At 40.5% G+C, this 16754-nt stretch overlaps 1 pseudogene; it reads right to left on the bottom strand.

Moving 5' to 3' along the window:
* LOC109907731 (solute carrier family 12 member 5-like) overlaps positions 1-16754 on the bottom strand; it is a 184225-nt pseudogene that overhangs the window by 80392 nt on the left and 87079 nt on the right.

Genomic DNA, 16754 nt, shown 5'->3' on the forward strand with positions numbered 1-16754 from the left:
CTGTCACTGAAATCCCTCTCACTTCTAGAGATCGAGTCATCAAACATGGGAATGTGATACCATTCTGCAAAGGTCTCTCTGACCACTGCCAATGGTGGAAGCCATGGTTTTGTTGTCTTTGATAATATTATTAACTACCACAGTCACACTGCTGGTGGATCAGTAGATTGGTAGGTTATAGGGGAAATCTTATGTGTCTTTAGAAACCACATATCTAAGAGCCATGCTGTAGCCAAACATACACATTATCTGCACAACATACATCCGTGTGCCAACGCACAGTCATTTTCCAACCATGGATATTTAAGCTCTATAGTTCTATGGCTCCAGCACTTGCCATCTCATGTACCAAAGAACCCCACGCACAAAAATGGACGGATCTACTTGATTCAGAAGAATGCAGTAATTTAAACATCGTCCTCATGCAATATCAGTAGGCTCATGAGTGTACTCGCAAGGCCAGACAATACAGTGGGGCAAAAAAGTATTTAGTCAGCCACCAATTGTGCAAGTTCTCCCACTTAAAAAGATGAGAGAGGCCTGTAATTTTCATCATAGGTACACTTCAACTATGACAGACAAAATTAGAAGAAAAAAAATCCAGAAAATCACATTGTAGGATTTTAATGAATTTATTCACCTACAAACAAGCAAGATTTCTGGCTCTCACAGACCTGTAACTTCTTCTTTAAGAGGCTCCTCTGTCCTCCACTCGTTACCTGTATTAATGGCACCTGTTTGAACTTGTTATCAGTATAAAATACACCTGTCCACAACCTCAAACAGTCACACTCCAAACTCCACTATGGCCAAGACCAAAGAGCTGTCAAAGGACACCAGAAACAAAATTGTAGACCTGCACCAGGCTGGGAAGACTGAATCTGCAATAGGTATGCAGCTTGGTTTGAAGAAATCAACTGTGGGAGCAATTATTAGGAAATGGAAGACATACAAGACCACTGATAATCTCCCTCGATCTGGGGCTCCACGCAAGATCTCACCCCGTGGGGTCAAAATAATCACAAGAACGGTGAGAAAAAATCCCAGAACCACATGAGGGGAACTAGTAAATGACCTGCAGAGAGCTGGAACCAAAGTAACAAAGCCTACCATCAGTAACACACTACGCCGCCAGGGACTCAAATCCTGCAGTGCCAGACGTGTCCCCTTGCTTAAGCTAGTACATGTCCAGGCCCGTCTGAAGTTTGCTAGAGAGCATTTGGATGATCCAGAAGAAGATTGGGAGAATGCCATATGGTCAGATGAAACCAAAATATAAATTTTTGGTAAAAACTCAACTCGTCGTGTTTGGAGGACAAAGAATGCTGAGTTGCATCCAAAGAACACCATACCTACTGTGAAGCATGGGGGTGGAACCATCATACTTTGGGGCTGTTTTTCTGCAAAGGGACCAGGACGACTGATCCGTGTAAAGGATAGAATGAATGGGGCCATGTATCGTGAGATTTTGAGTGAAAACCTCCTTCCAACAGCAAGGGCATTGAAGATGAAACGTGGCGGGGTATTTCAGCATGACAAGGACAGTGGCTTCGTAAGACAGTGGCTTCGTAAGAAGCATTTCAAGGTCCTGGAGTGGCCTAGCCAGTCTCCAGATCTCAACCCCATAGAAAATCTTTGTAGGGAGTTGAAAGTCCACGTTGCCCAGCAACAGCCCCAAAACATCACTGCTCTAGAGGAGATCTGCATGGAGGAATGGGCCAAAATACCAGCAACAGTGTGTGAAAACCTTGTGAAGACTTACAGAAAACGTTTGACCTCTGTCATTGCCAACAAATACTTATTTTCCACCATAATTTGCAAATCTATTCATTAAAAATCCTACAATGTGTGATTTTCTGGATGTTTTTCTTCTAATTTTGTCTGTCATAGTTGAAGTGTACCTATGATGACAATTACAGGCCTCTCTCATCTTTTTAAGTGGGAGAACTTGCACAATTGGTGGCTGACTAAATACTTTTTTGCCCCACTGTATATACACAACCGTTCAAACATCTGGGGTCACTTAGAAATGTCCTTGTTTTTGAAGTGTAGACATGGTTAATGTTGCAAATTACTATTGTAGCTGGAAACAGAAGATTTTTTTTATTGAATATCTACATAGGCATACAGAGGCCCATTATCAGCAACCATCACTCCTGTGTTCCAATGGCACATAGTGTTAGCTAATCCAAGTTTATCATTTTAATAAAAACCTTTTGCAATTATGTTAGCACAGCGCAAAACTGTTGTCCTGACTAAAGAAGCAATAAAACGGTCATTCGTTAGACTAGTTTAGAATCTGGAGCATCAGCATTTGTGGGTTCGATTACATAATCAAAGTGGCCAGAAACAAGTAACTTTCTTCTGAAACTTGTCAGTCTATTCTTCTTCTGAGAAATGAATGCTATTCCATGTGAGAAATTGCCAAGAAACAGAAGTTCTCGTACAGCGCTGTGTACTACTACCTTCACAGAATAGAGCAAACGGGCTCTAACCAGAATAGAAAGAGGAGTGGGAGGCTCCGGTGCACAACTGAGCAAGAGGACAAGTACATTAGAGTGTCTGGAATGATGGTTGCTGATAATGGGCCGCTGTACGCCTATGTAGATACTCCATAAAAAATCTGCCGTTTCTAGCTACAATAGTCATTTACAACATTAACAATGTCTACATTGTATTTAGATCAATTTTATGTTATTTTAATGGACAATTTTTTAAAATTTCTTTCAAAAACAAAGACATTTCTTAGTGACCTCAAACTTTTGAACAGCAGTGTATGTTTTAGGCTTACAGTAGGTTTGTATTGCATATATACCAGAGTTTTAACACTCAAATCATATTCCACAGCTCCAAATCTCCATATCTTTTCATGTTTTCTGTAGTTAAATGATGACTGAGGCCGAACATATTGACTCAATTACTAGTTTCCCTAGGCAAACAGGTTGCCTCCCACAATGTAAACAATGTTCCAGCTCTTGCCCTAGGTCTGGGATATCTGAGACATATCAACTACCTATTTTGAACTCAAAAGATAAACTTTGGACAATTTTCTTCATGCATTAATTTATCAACAAAAAAAACAGTTGAGTGAGAAGAAAAGTGACACAACTGTGAGCTTCGTGTCTTGTCCTCCATGACAACTAACCAACTCCTGTCTAAAAGGATATACAGTGCCTTGCGAAAGTATTCGGCCCCCTTGAACTTTGCGACCTTTTGCCACATTTCAGGCTTCAAACATAAAGATATAAAACTGTATTTTTTTGTGAAGAATCAACAACAAGTGGGACACAATCATGAAGTGGAACCACAATTATTGGATATTTCAAACTTTTTTAACAAATCAAAAACTGAAAAATTGGGCGTGCAAAATTATTCAGCCCCCTTAAGTTAATACTTTGTAGCGCCACCTTTTGCTGCGATTACAGCTGTAAGTCGCTTGGGGTATGTCTCTATCAGTTTTGCACATCGAGAGACTGAAATTTTTTCCCATTCCTCCTTGCAAAACAGCTCGAGCTCAGTGAGGTTGGATGGAGAGCATTTGTGAACAGCAGTTTTCAGTTCTTTCCACAGATTCTCGATTGGATTCAGGTCTGGACTTTGACTTGGCCATTCTAACACCTGGATATGTTTATTTTTGAACCATTCCATTGTAGATTTTGCTTTATGTTTTGGATCATTGTCTTGTTGGAAGACAAATCTCCGTCCCAGTCTCAGGTCTTTTGCAGACTCCATCAGGTTTTCTTCCAGAATGGTCCTGTATTTGGCTCCATCCATCTTCCCATCAATTTTAACCATCTTCCCTGTCCCTGCTGAAGAAAAGCAGGCCCAAACCATGATGCTGCCACCACCATGTTTGACAGTGGGGATGGTGTGTTCAAGGTGATGAGCTGTGTTGCTTTTACGCCAAACATAACGTTTTGCATTGTTGCCAAAAAGTTCAATTTTGGTTTCATCTGACCAGAGCACCTTCTTCCACATGTTTGGTGTGTCTCCCAGGTGGCTTGTGGCAAACTTTAAACAACACTTTTTATGGATATCTTTAAGAAATGGCTTTCTTCTTGCCACTCTTCCATAAAGGCCAGATTTGTGCAATATACGACTGATTGTTGTCCTATGGACAGAGTCTCCCACCTCAGCTGTAGATCTCTGCAGTTCATCCAGAGTGATCATGGGCCTCTTGGCTGCATCTCTGATCAGTCTTCTCCTTGTATGAGCTGAAAGGTTAGAGGGACGGCCAGGTCTTGGTAGATTTGCAGTGGTCTGATACTCCTTCCATTTCAATATTATCGCTTGCACAGTGCTCCTTGGGATGTTTAAAGCTTGGGAAATCTTTTTGTATCCAAATCCGGCTTTAAACTTCTTCACAACAGTATCTCGGACCTGCCTGGTGTGTTCCTTGTTCTTCATGATGCTCTCTGCGCTTTTAACGGACCTCTGAGACTATCACAGTGCAGGTGCATTTATACGGAGACTTGATTACACACAGGTGGATTGTATTTATCATCATTAGTCATTCAGGTCAACATTGGATCATTCAGAGATCCTCACTGAACTACTGGAGAGAGTTTGCTGCACTGAAAGTAAAGGGGCTGAATAATTTAGCACGCCCAATTTTTCAGTTTTTGATTTGTTACAAAAGTTGGAAATATCCAATAAATGTCGTTCCACTTCATGATTGTGTCCCACTTGTTGTTGATTCTTCACAAAAAAATACAGTTTTATATCTTTATGTTTGAAGCCTGAAATGTGGCAAAAGGTCGCAAAGTTCAAGGGGGCCGAATACTTTCGCAAGGCACTGTACTTACTTCCATGATCACATAATGATCAGGACAAACACATAGGAGCACTGTGAACTAGGATTCATTCACTAACCACTGCGATTCATTTACCGTCGCGTCAGGACTGAGACGAACATCACAATACGATGTTCTACTTGAGTCATTCCCTCCCAACGGCGGGAGCCTTTTAATGGTATTACACCACCCAGGGGACAAGGCCTTCTCTTGTTCATACAGACATTATCATTAATCTTACAAGACAAGGAGAGAGACCACACATTGGCCTAATCGGTGCTCGCTGTTAATTGGCCTGTATGCAACTACTGTTACAAACACCATGCCAACAGGAATATAAAAAAATACATTGTTTTCAACCATCAACTTTTAAACAAGTCATGTCATATTCATATGTCCAGTTACAGTATATACGTTATAGTATTTTTATTTTACTTCAATACTATTATAGATTGTATAGTTAAATATTTCCAAGATTATATTATTTTGTTTTTCTGTAGTATTTGTGTGCCACGTAAAAAGTGTGCTGACTGAGGATAACTATCTACCACTATCTAACCCCAAACCTCATCACCTCTCACTCAGCTTAGAGCTGTCAACAGACACGGAGTGTCTTACTGGTATCTATGGGACCAGTCAAACACCTAAATAGGTCTGTCCCCTCACTGATTTCAGCATACTTTAAAATATATTTGGGTAACAACTGAATATTTAATAATATCTCAAATAAACTCCATTAAGGATTGTACGTATATATTTTAATCTGCCCTTAGACCTGCCTTTCAATAACAAGTTCAAAATGTTGTTTTGTGGCTTGAATCTACATTTTCTCCAACTAAACAATGCTCAGTGGAGATGTTCATTGACTAATGTCAGCTATGATTTTTTTTCATATCTTTTCACATAGAAAACAGCGTCATGTCCAGGTCAATAACTTCATGAACTATTTGATTTGTTGGAGCAAACTGTAGCTGACTGTTGAACCTCAAGGACAGTGTTGAAAACCACTGACTAGTGTCAAACATCCCTGCCTTGCTACCCAAGTAACTCAAACCCTGTATACCCTTCCTAGTCCCCAATCTGATTAATAGACTTCTTAAATTTTTCTTTTTGGTTCAATATTTACACATGAATCAGAATAGCAGCTTTAATTGTTTTTAAGAACATCTATAATATGTCCTAATATGTTAGATACAGAATATCCTTCACAGAATACAGTGATCATCACACGCAAAATATATTGTTTTTACGTAAACTATTCAGTAAATTGAATTAAATAATTTTCTTCTGAAAACAATATCATACAAATGTATATCATATATCCTATGTTTCTATCACGTGTTCAACAGTGCCATCCAGTGCACAGAAACTAACATGTTAAATACTTGCAAATATGAGGTCGACCTGTATGTACATATATCTGTATAATATTTGTTTACAAAAATAATGAATATGATTAATGTATTATTCCAGGGTAGATTCTTTAGACATACCCTTGTAAATATGCAGAACATAGGGATTCACAGTCATATTCTATTTCGCAAATAAATAGCTGTGCCACACTGACAATAAATGGTTTCTTCCCATTCTAGTCCAAGGTTGTGAAGATTTGCACTGGCTTCAAAACTATCCATTCAAACCAGTTGTCATTTCACTGCTAATTTCCATCTAAAGCATAGTTTGTTCATTCACTACACAGTTTTGCCTTTGTACTAAAAATAGGTTTGTATCAAAAAGTTATTTATTGTCCTATGGCACAATTTGTATATTTGTATTTGGCAAGAATTGTAGAATTCACATTTCTAGACTGGAATTAGTGTAAACCAAATGATGACAAAGTAAAACAGAGGTATTTACTAAAATATATCAGTGTATCACAAACATGATATGTTTATGACTGTCTCTAAATTAGCAATTTACATGTTCTAATGTAGACTGCATGGTAATATATTGTTGCCGTTTGATATTATAGTTTCAAACACATGGACTTTTGTTTTAGATTATAACATAGTAGTTTCTTGACATCCATATCTAATTTATATCAATACATTTCAGGGTTTCTCCTTACAGTTGTATAACTGTAATAACAATAGTTTATGCCACCTAAAAGTCTTGTCAGCACTAGTCACTGATCAGGAGGAGCATCAGGTGCAGCTGGTAATAGTATGTATTAAATGATAGGACAAAGCACACTATTTACAGTAATCAACACCAACCATCAGAATTCAGTGAGTTCAATGAGAAATGTAATCCATTCAATTAATTGATTCCCGTCTGTGAACTGACTGGTATGAAGTTGACCTCAATCCTGACAACAGCATCCTAGTAGCAGTTTGCCTGTCTCCTCCACACGTCACTGTGTGCTGTGCCTATGCATGCAGTTATTCTTCCTTCCTTCAAATTGATATAGACTGTGCTGCTGCTCAGGATTCGTCAACTGACCTTGTCCCCAAGGTGAAAATCCATAGGAAGACATGCTGATGATGATTGATGAATTCTCAACCCATCCCCTTCCCTCAACACATCATATCGTACATTACATTAAAACAACTAACGCACAACAACAAAAAGAGAAAAATATATGAAGTGTATCCTCTAAATACTGGAACAGATTAATAAATAAAAGTAAGAAATAAAATAGACCAGCAATGAGAAGATATCAATCCCTCTCTTGCAAGTAACCCACATCCCTGCAAAAAGAAGAAGAAAAGCAACAATATTGACAGACAGGTAAAAAAAAAAAACACAAGGACAAACAGAACAAAGACATTGGCGCTGCCAAACAGAAATTACTTTTAGTTTGGGGAATAATTTGTCTTTGGGATATGTCCACTCCTCAGTATAAGGAGAAACTCATGTGCCATTTGGCATCTAGTGATCTGATAGGAGGAGTGACTGATAGTAAAAGAGAATTCAGCCAGTGCCTTTAGGGGGCTGCAAAGTGAGCTACGTGGTGCAAAGTGATATGTTATGAGTGTGTGTGTGTGTCTGTGGAGGGGTTAGTGGGATGTGATGGGAGTAAAAGTGTAGGGGGAATGGAAGAAGGGGCCATAAACCATTAAGATGCTAGGTGAGTGGGTGGTGGGGGGGGTTGATGATTTGAGGTTGTTTTCTCAGGAGTAGATGGTGATGACCTCACGTCCACCCCCACGTACTAGGAGGACCCGGTTGAGACCCTCGGTGAGGACCTCGAGGAACTCCATATCTGACAGATGATTAGAGTTAAGGAATATGCAAGTTTTCACAACTGGCGTTCATAGTCTATTCATGCTAGCTATTTGCTATCTTGTATAGCCCTTTGGTTTCACTTACTTAAATGGCAGTATAAGCCACATAATGTTATAATATAATATCATATAATACAGTAGGCTATAATATGATGCATCATGCCAAAGAAGTGATAGGATACAATTTTCCTCTCCCATGTGGTTCTTGGGTGGTCCGGGCATGTTCAGCAGAACCAGTTTGGCATCCTTGGACTTCTTCATGATGACCTCGTTGAGCCTCAGAGCTGTGTGCATGCGCCTCACGTTGGACTGGTTCCTAATGGGACAGACAGGTGAAGAGGGAATACAGTACAGGGTGGATGTTGTGTCATTACTGCTATTTTTGCATGAAATACATTTAAACCTCATGACAATATAATACTTACAGGCTCTCCCACTCCCTGCAGCATGGTAAGAAGAGAATGACAATGCAAAGATGACTCTTTACAATACTGAAGATACATTGAGAAGTTGTGCTGTGTGAATGACACTAAAAGCCTTTCAAACTTTTGAGCCATTACTCCTGAAACTAGTTTTTAAACCACTGCCACTCCCCAACAGCAACACCCTATAAATACTTTCTCCTTATCCTCTGTTTACTTTAGAAGTAGCTGATGTCCGCATAAGCCTTTGGACACAATGTGATTGGAAGTGAAAGTGAAAGCAGACTCACGGCTTCATGTTGAAGATGTCTTTGACCCCGCCCTGCTCTGGGTGGGCTGCTGCGGCCTGGTGCTCAGCCTTGTCTGTCCAGGTCATCTGCACCTCCGACCCGGGGGTGGCAACTCCCCCTGCAGGTGTGATGGGGGACGTGGGGCTGGTGGGGGTTGCGTTCTTATTGTGAATCAGCTGCACCTGTTTGGGGCGGGAGACAGCCACAGACTAAGAGAAGGGCACCACACGACAACGTGAGAGGGTGAAGGAAAGAAAGAGACATCTGTCGGTTGGGGTGACACATCAAAAACACCAGACCACCACTAGGCAGTGAGTTGAAAGCACAATTGGGTCATTTTAGCAAAGCAAGTATGTAAGACGCTGCTCTGTCATATCCCTTCTTTATGCTGCAGAGGAAAAGATCCCCTTAAAATGCTACACGCCAGAGGACAATGTCAAAGCGAGAGAATTGGCATTTTGACAGAGGACAGAGGATTAGGTAATGCAGTAGGCCTAGAGATGAGAAAGAGGATAGACAGTAGAACAAAGAAAAATACAGTGGATGTGAAAGATGGTGAGAAATAAGAAGAAAGTTTAAACAGCAGAATGAAGAAGGACTGATAGAGTAATCTTCTGCACCTCAGTTGGCTGAGCATGGCACTTACAACCCCAGGATAGCAGGTTTGATTCCCAGGACCACCCATACGTAAAATGTATCCACGCACGGATGTAAGTCGATTTGGATAAAAGTGCCTGCTAAATGACATATATTATTATGTTATATTATTATACTACAAAGGGTTATCAAAGAGCAGTGGAGGCTCCTCACAGGAGAAAGGGGAGGGCCATCCTCCTCAGTGAATTTAAAAAAAAATTTAAATGGGAAAACTTTATTTTTTAAATTCCTTTTTAGATAAAACTAATACTAAATATATTCACATCACCATATTATTGATTAAAACACACTGTTTTGCAATGAAGGTCTACATTAGCCTCAACAGCACTCTGTAGGGTAGCACCATGATGTAGCTGGAGGACAGCTAGTTTCCGTCCTCCTCTGGGTACATTGGTTCTCAACCCCTACCATAGACTTAAACAGTAATTATGTCAACTTCCGTAGGACGTCCTCCAACCTGTCAGAGCTCTTGCAGCATGAACTGACCCAATCCACCCAATCAAAGGATCAGAGAATCAGAGAAAGCATAAGCTACAGCTAGCTAGCAGTGCAGTGCATCAAAGATAGAGAAAGACAATAGTTGAACAGTTAGGAACAAATTAATTTATTCCAAAATGATAGCTGAACTAGCTAGCAAAATGAAACTAGCTAGGTGAGAGGAGGAGAGTGCATAGATGCGAGAAGGAACACAACGTGGCTAATATGAAAGTGAACGTGTTTACGCGTGTATTCATTCCACCGATTCTGTTAAAAAACGTTTCTTAAATGGAAGCAAACAGAACGAAACGGGGATAAACATGCCTGAATTTGTCCAATAGAAACTATCGTTTGCAACTGTTGGACTAATGATTACAGCTAAATGCAGGCACATTTTTCTCTTGACCTGTGTGCACCTAACTTGCAAATTTTCATTCATAGGTTTGGTTGTGGCAACCTTATGATAGGGCAAATTTGAGTGTCATGTAGTAGCCTAAACCTATCACTATTACATTGAGCTGGGAGAATGGAATATGAATGACAGTCATCCAATTAGCTGCAATAGAAACAAGGGCATGCTCATGAAAAAAGTATAATATTCTCTAATCTTAAACGGCACTGACCTCCACTGTCAGTGAGTTAGGTAAAATGACACTGCTGTACCTCCTCCTCCGGTTTCTCTTCCACGCTGACTCCAGCCGGCTCCCCACTGCTTTGCTGAGACCGCAGGTTAGACGGGTTCTTACGACGGATAGAACCACGGGATGAATCAGTGATGCTCTGGATCTGTGACAGTCAAAGCAACAAGGGATTTGAACTTTGAACAGATAAAATGAGTTCAAACATGAGAGTTTGAGTCGAGATATGAGGGTGTCTGTTACAACACTTCAGAAAATCACATAAAAGAAATGTGTCAACACTTGAAATATTATAATTTGCTCAACACAAAGCAGATTTGATGCATATAAATCTATAGCATGTGTTTTTCAGTAGATGTTTAGAAATGCATGACATTATAGAATGAAGACACAGGTCACACAGGTTGTTTTGTAAATCCTCACGGGGTATCTTAGATTCCCTGATATGTTATTGTTGCTTAGTCTGCTTTCTTGATTAATGAGACAGATCAAACTGGGTGTCAAACTGGGTGTTTTCTTTATTGTTTTGGTTATGTCAGGGTGTGACATGGGTGATGTATGTGCTTTTGTACTGTCTAGGGGTTTTGTAGGTTTATGGGGTTGTTTATCATCTAGGTGTTTATATATGTCTATGGTTGCCTAGATGGGTTCTCAATTAGAGGCAGGTGTTTATCGTTGTCTCTGATTGGGAACCATATTTAGGCAGCCATCTTCTTTGGGTATTTCGTGGGTTATTGTCTATGTCTATTTGCCTGTACTAGTATTATTTAGCGTCACGTTTTTGTATAGTTTGTTAAGGGCTCTTCGTCTTCATTAAAAGTATGTATTCACATCACACTGCACCTTGGTCTCCTCCGTATGACAAACGTGACACTGGGCAAGTGCAGACACAGAGATGACATTTTAAAACCAGCTCAGTAATTCTAATCATTCACACGCTGCCTTGCCCTGTTGCTGGCATTTCAATTTGAGTGAGTGATGATGGCTGGTAAGTGTTAGAGAAACTGCTTAGGAGCTTTTTTTTTGGACACTATGGGCTTTGTTTGGTGATCACTAACAACTACACTGTTAATATAAAATCAAATTCAGTTACCTACGTAAGAATTATACTGTACATATTACATGGGATGTGTCAGGGCTTACCTCTCTCTCCATCTCGTTTTTGGTGAGGTGCATCTGTTTGAGGATCTGGGAGCGCTGCTCCATCACTAAAGTCTTCTCATATGTATAGGCTGAGATGTCACTGTCATGCTAAAAAGGGACATGGGTGTTAAAACATATATCAATGCACAGTATTCGACTGAACTGCTATTACTCTCACCAATAAATCAATTTATAGAGCATATAATAGTTTTTCGTTTTTGTCTCTCACCATTTCCACCACCTCGACCTCGGCATCGATACGCAGGTGATACAGGAAGGTGATCAGGTCTTTCTTCATTTGGATGCTGTTGTCATCCATCTGGGCCACGGTGAAGATGCGCATCTTACACTTCCTCCACACCTGTCAACACATGGAAGTCTATGACTGATATCTCAATAACCAACACCCAAAAGCATCCCAATGGGCACACACTGGTTGAATCAACAACATCCACGTTATTGCAATGAAATTCAGTTGAAACAACGTGGAATAGACATTGAATTGACAGCACATGCCACTGGGCACAGACATCTCTCCAAATGCCCAAATGGGGTCCAAATAGGGCCGTTGGTTCTCACCTTGTGCTGGCGCAGAAGGAAGGGCAACAGCATCAGCATGCCTCCATCATGGACAATCCACCACACATCAATGTGGCCTTCAGTGAAGCGCTCTCCATTGGACGGGTAGGCAGCAATGTTCTTAGGGACCAGCAGGGCCATGCTGGCTGCAGTCGTCTCCCTAACCACCTCTACAAATAGATTGAACAGGAGTTTGCATATAATGATGATAACACACAAAACCATCCAAAGCATTGTTAGCCTATGGAAAAATGACTTCTCTAACTCACCGATGAAGTTCCTGAAGCGCAGGTTATCCTCAGCATGTTTCCAGGTGCGTGGCCAGCTGACCAGCACAGTGTTGTGCTTCAGGCCTCCCAACCCCCCGACCTGGATCAGGTGGGAGGTCCCATCCCTCAGGTTGGAGGAGATCACCACCTGGGAGAAGCCCTTCACCTTCTCTGTCTCCATCAGCTTCCTCAGAGACTGGAGCACACAGTGGTAGAGGGGCAGGGGCAGAGACCAGGGTGTTATAAATTATTAATCAATCATTCATCAGTGTATGTGTCTGTGTGTTTGTCTCAGACAATACTGACCTGGTCTGCCTGCTGGGCCTCTGCATGGTTGTTGAGGTATGTGCCCACCACCGAGGTGCCCACAATGGTCAGGCCTTTTCCTGCTTTCAGCTGATTGGTCAGGGACAGCAGACGGGGCTGCTCTACATTATGTTCTGCATCCACGCTAACCAGGACCATGATCTGAGGCCTAACCAGGAGGAATATCAAATTCAGTCACATTCAGACTTACAGAGACAGTAACTAAAGCTGGAAACCGACAGAAAACATGGGATAGACATGGACTGTTGATGTAATGTCTGTTTTTGAACATACTTGAATATGCATGTGTTACCTACAAACAAATACAGTACCAATCAAAAGTTTGGACACCTACTCATTCAAGGGTTTTTGTTTATTTGTACTATTTTATACCATTTAGAATAATAGTGAAGACATCAAAACTATGATATAACACATATGGAATCATGTAGTAATCAAAAAAGTGTTGAACGAATCAAAATATATTTTATATTTGAGATTCTTCAAAGTAGCCACCCTTAGCCTTGATGACAGCTTTCCACATTCTTGACATTCTCTCTACCAGCTTCATGAGGAAATTACCTGGGGTTCTTTGCTAAAAGTTCATATGTGGCATTTCTTTCCTTCTAAATGAGTTGGAGCCAATCAGTTGTGTTGTGACAAGGTAGGGGTGGTATACAGAAGATACCCCTATTTGGTAAAAGACCAAGTTCATATTATGGCAAGAACAGCTCAATTAAGCAATACATAAATAAATAAAACATGGTCAGTCACTATGGAAAATTTCAAGAACTTTTAAAGTTTCTTCAAGTAGTCGCAAAAACCATCAAGCGCTATGATGAAGCTATCTCTCATTAGAACCGCCACAGGAAAGGATGACCCAAAGCTACTTCTGCTGCAGAGGATAAATTCATTACAGTTACCAGCCTCAGATTGCATCCCAGATAAATGCTTAACAGAGTTCAAGTAACAGACACATCTCAACATCAACTGTTCGGAGGAGACTGCGTGAATCAGGCCTTCATGTTGCATCAGATGACCTGGGGCCTCATTTTATAAATCATGCGTGGGCACAAAAGAAGACGTACACCACTTTCGAAGCAAACGTTGTGATTTATTTTAAAAAACGAACTTCAAGGAAGAATGTGCGTTCCTTCACGGACACTTTGACCCATACATACACACATAACCTGGAGAAATGAGAAACTGCGACTCCGATGGCAGAAGGATGAAACTTGAGAAACGCTTTGAAATTGACACCATTGTGTAAAATAAATGGAAATATTACCTTTCACATATTATATATGAAGAGTTCCCTGGAGTGCACACAAAATAATAAATTTTTATTTAGGATAATAAATACAAACGGAGATATCTGTTTTTGCAAAAGAACCGCTCAAATACGTTGTACAGTTTAATTGGGAATCATATTTAATTGGATCTGTAATTATTAAACATCACTTGCATGTTATGAAATGTATTCTCATTAATAATGATGTGCACTTGTATCTGCCCAATTGAGTTACCGAAACGAAACAGTTTAAACGTAATTTGTCTTACTGTTCACCGTTTCATACAGTTGAAGTCGGAAGTTTACATACACTTATGTTGGACTCATTAAAAATAGTTTTTCAACCACTCCACAAATTTCTTGTTAACAAACTATAGTTTTGGCAAGTCGGTTAGGACATCTACTTTGTGCATGACACATGTAATTTTTCCAACAGTTATCTACAGACAGATTATTTCACTTATAACTCACAGTATCACAATTCCAGTGGGTGAGAAGTTTACATACACTAAGTTGACTGTGCCTTTAAACAGCTTGGAAGGTTCCAGAAAATGATGGCATGGCTTTAGAAGCTTCTGATAGGCTAATTGACATGATTTGCTTGACATATGGGAAAATCTAAATAAATCAGCCAAGACCACAGAAAAATAAATTGTAGACCTCCACAAGTTTGGTTCATCCTTGGGAGCAATTTCCAAATGCCTGAAGGTACCACGTTCATCTGTACAAACAATAGTACACAACTATAAACACCGTGGGACCACGCAGCCGTCATACCGCTCAGGAAGGAGACGCGTTCTGTCTCCTAGAGATGAATGTAATTTGGTGCGAAATTTGGTGCAATCCCAGAACAACAGCAAAGGACCTTGGGAAGATGCTGGAGGAAACAGGTACAAAAGTATCTATATCCACAGTAAAACGAGTTCTATATCAACATAACCTGAAAGGCCGCTCAGCAAGGAAGAACCCACTGCTCCAAAACCACCATAAAAAATCTAGACTACAGTTTGCATCTGCACGTGTGGACAAAGATCATACTTTTTGGAGAAATGTCCTCTGGTATGATGAAACAAAAATAGAACTGGTTGGCCATAATGACCATTGTTATGTTTGGAGGGAAAAGGGGGAGGCTAGCAAGCCAAAGAAAACCATCCCAACCTTGAAGAACAGGGGTGGCAGCATCCCTTTGTTGTGGGGATGCTTTTCTGCAAGAGGGACTGGGGCACTTCACAAAATAGATGGCATCATGAGGTAGGAAAACTATGTGGATATATTGAAACAACATCTCAAGACATTGCAAATGGGTCTTCCAAATGGACAATGACCCCAAGCATACTTCCAAAGTTGTGGCAAAATGGCTTAAGGACAACAAAGTCAAGGTATTGGAGTGGCCCTCACAAAGTCCTGACCTCAATCCTATAGAACATTTGTGGGCAGAACTGAAAAAGCATGTGCGAGCAAGGAGGTCTACAAACCTGCCTCAGTTACACCATCTCTGTCAGGAGGAATGGGCCAAAATTCACCCAACTTATTGTGGAAGGCTAGCCAAAAATGTTTGACTCAAGTTAAACAATTTAAAGGCAATGCTACAAAATACTAATTGAGTGTATGTAAACTTCTGACCCACTGGGAATGTGATGAAAGAAATAAAAGTAGAAATTAATAATTCTCTCTACTATTATTCTGACATTTCCCATTCTTAAAATAAAGTGGTGATCCTAACCGACTTAAAACAGGGAATATTTACTAGGATTAAATGTCAGGAATGGTGAAAAACTGAGTTTAAATGTATTTGGTGTATGTAAACTTCCGATTTCAAACTGCATATCGTTATTACATGTTCGTTGCGCAGAACTGTCAATGTGATAATGGCCCTGTCATGGTCAGTTACAATCAGGGTAATTACCACACCTGAAGATGTTACGCAATTGGGTAGCTTTGACAATCAAATGGGTGGCTATAAAAAGGCATGCAATTACAATGTGTAATGATGCACAATGGCTGCTTTGGCACTGTTGGAAGATTTGGCGAATGGAAGAATTTGGAGAGAGACCAATGATGATGAGTGGCTTATGAGCCGTTTCCGATTACCAAGAGCTGTTCTCTTGGATCTCTGTGCTGTAGTGGGCCCAGCTTTACAGAGAAGCACCCACAGAAACCAAGCTTTGCCTGTCCCACTTCAACTCCTTGGCAACCTCGTTAATAGCATCGACGGTGCCTCTTTTTGGCCTCCACTTTTATGTCAGGACCAGGTCTTTTTTTATTTCTGAGATGGTCCGACCTTCTGAGCTAGCAGCATTCACAGCGTCCGACACATAGTGCCAATCTAACGCCTTTTTGTCATTTGTAATGCCCACACTGTGTCCACCAAACAATATATTTGTTCTTGCTTCAACCTCCCTGACAAGAACTTCCATTTCACACTGGGTGAATTGTATTTTTTTTTAGATGTCATTGTTGTCATGCAGTCAGTATGGAGGAATATTAATTAGGGGCGTTTCACTGACTATTCATAAGGCAACTATGGGCGTTAAAAGGGTGGGACAAGACGCTCGCTCACGTGCACCAAATTTCGTGTTGATTGTGATTTATAAAGGGAAACCGGCGTGGGGATCTGTGCACGCACTGTGTTATAAAACAGAATATTTTTGTGCGTAAGCAC

Source organism: Oncorhynchus kisutch, linkage group LG17, assembly GCF_002021735.2.
Source record: "Oncorhynchus kisutch isolate 150728-3 linkage group LG17, Okis_V2, whole genome shotgun sequence".
Classification (NCBI taxonomy): Eukaryota; Metazoa; Chordata; class Actinopteri; order Salmoniformes; family Salmonidae; genus Oncorhynchus; species Oncorhynchus kisutch.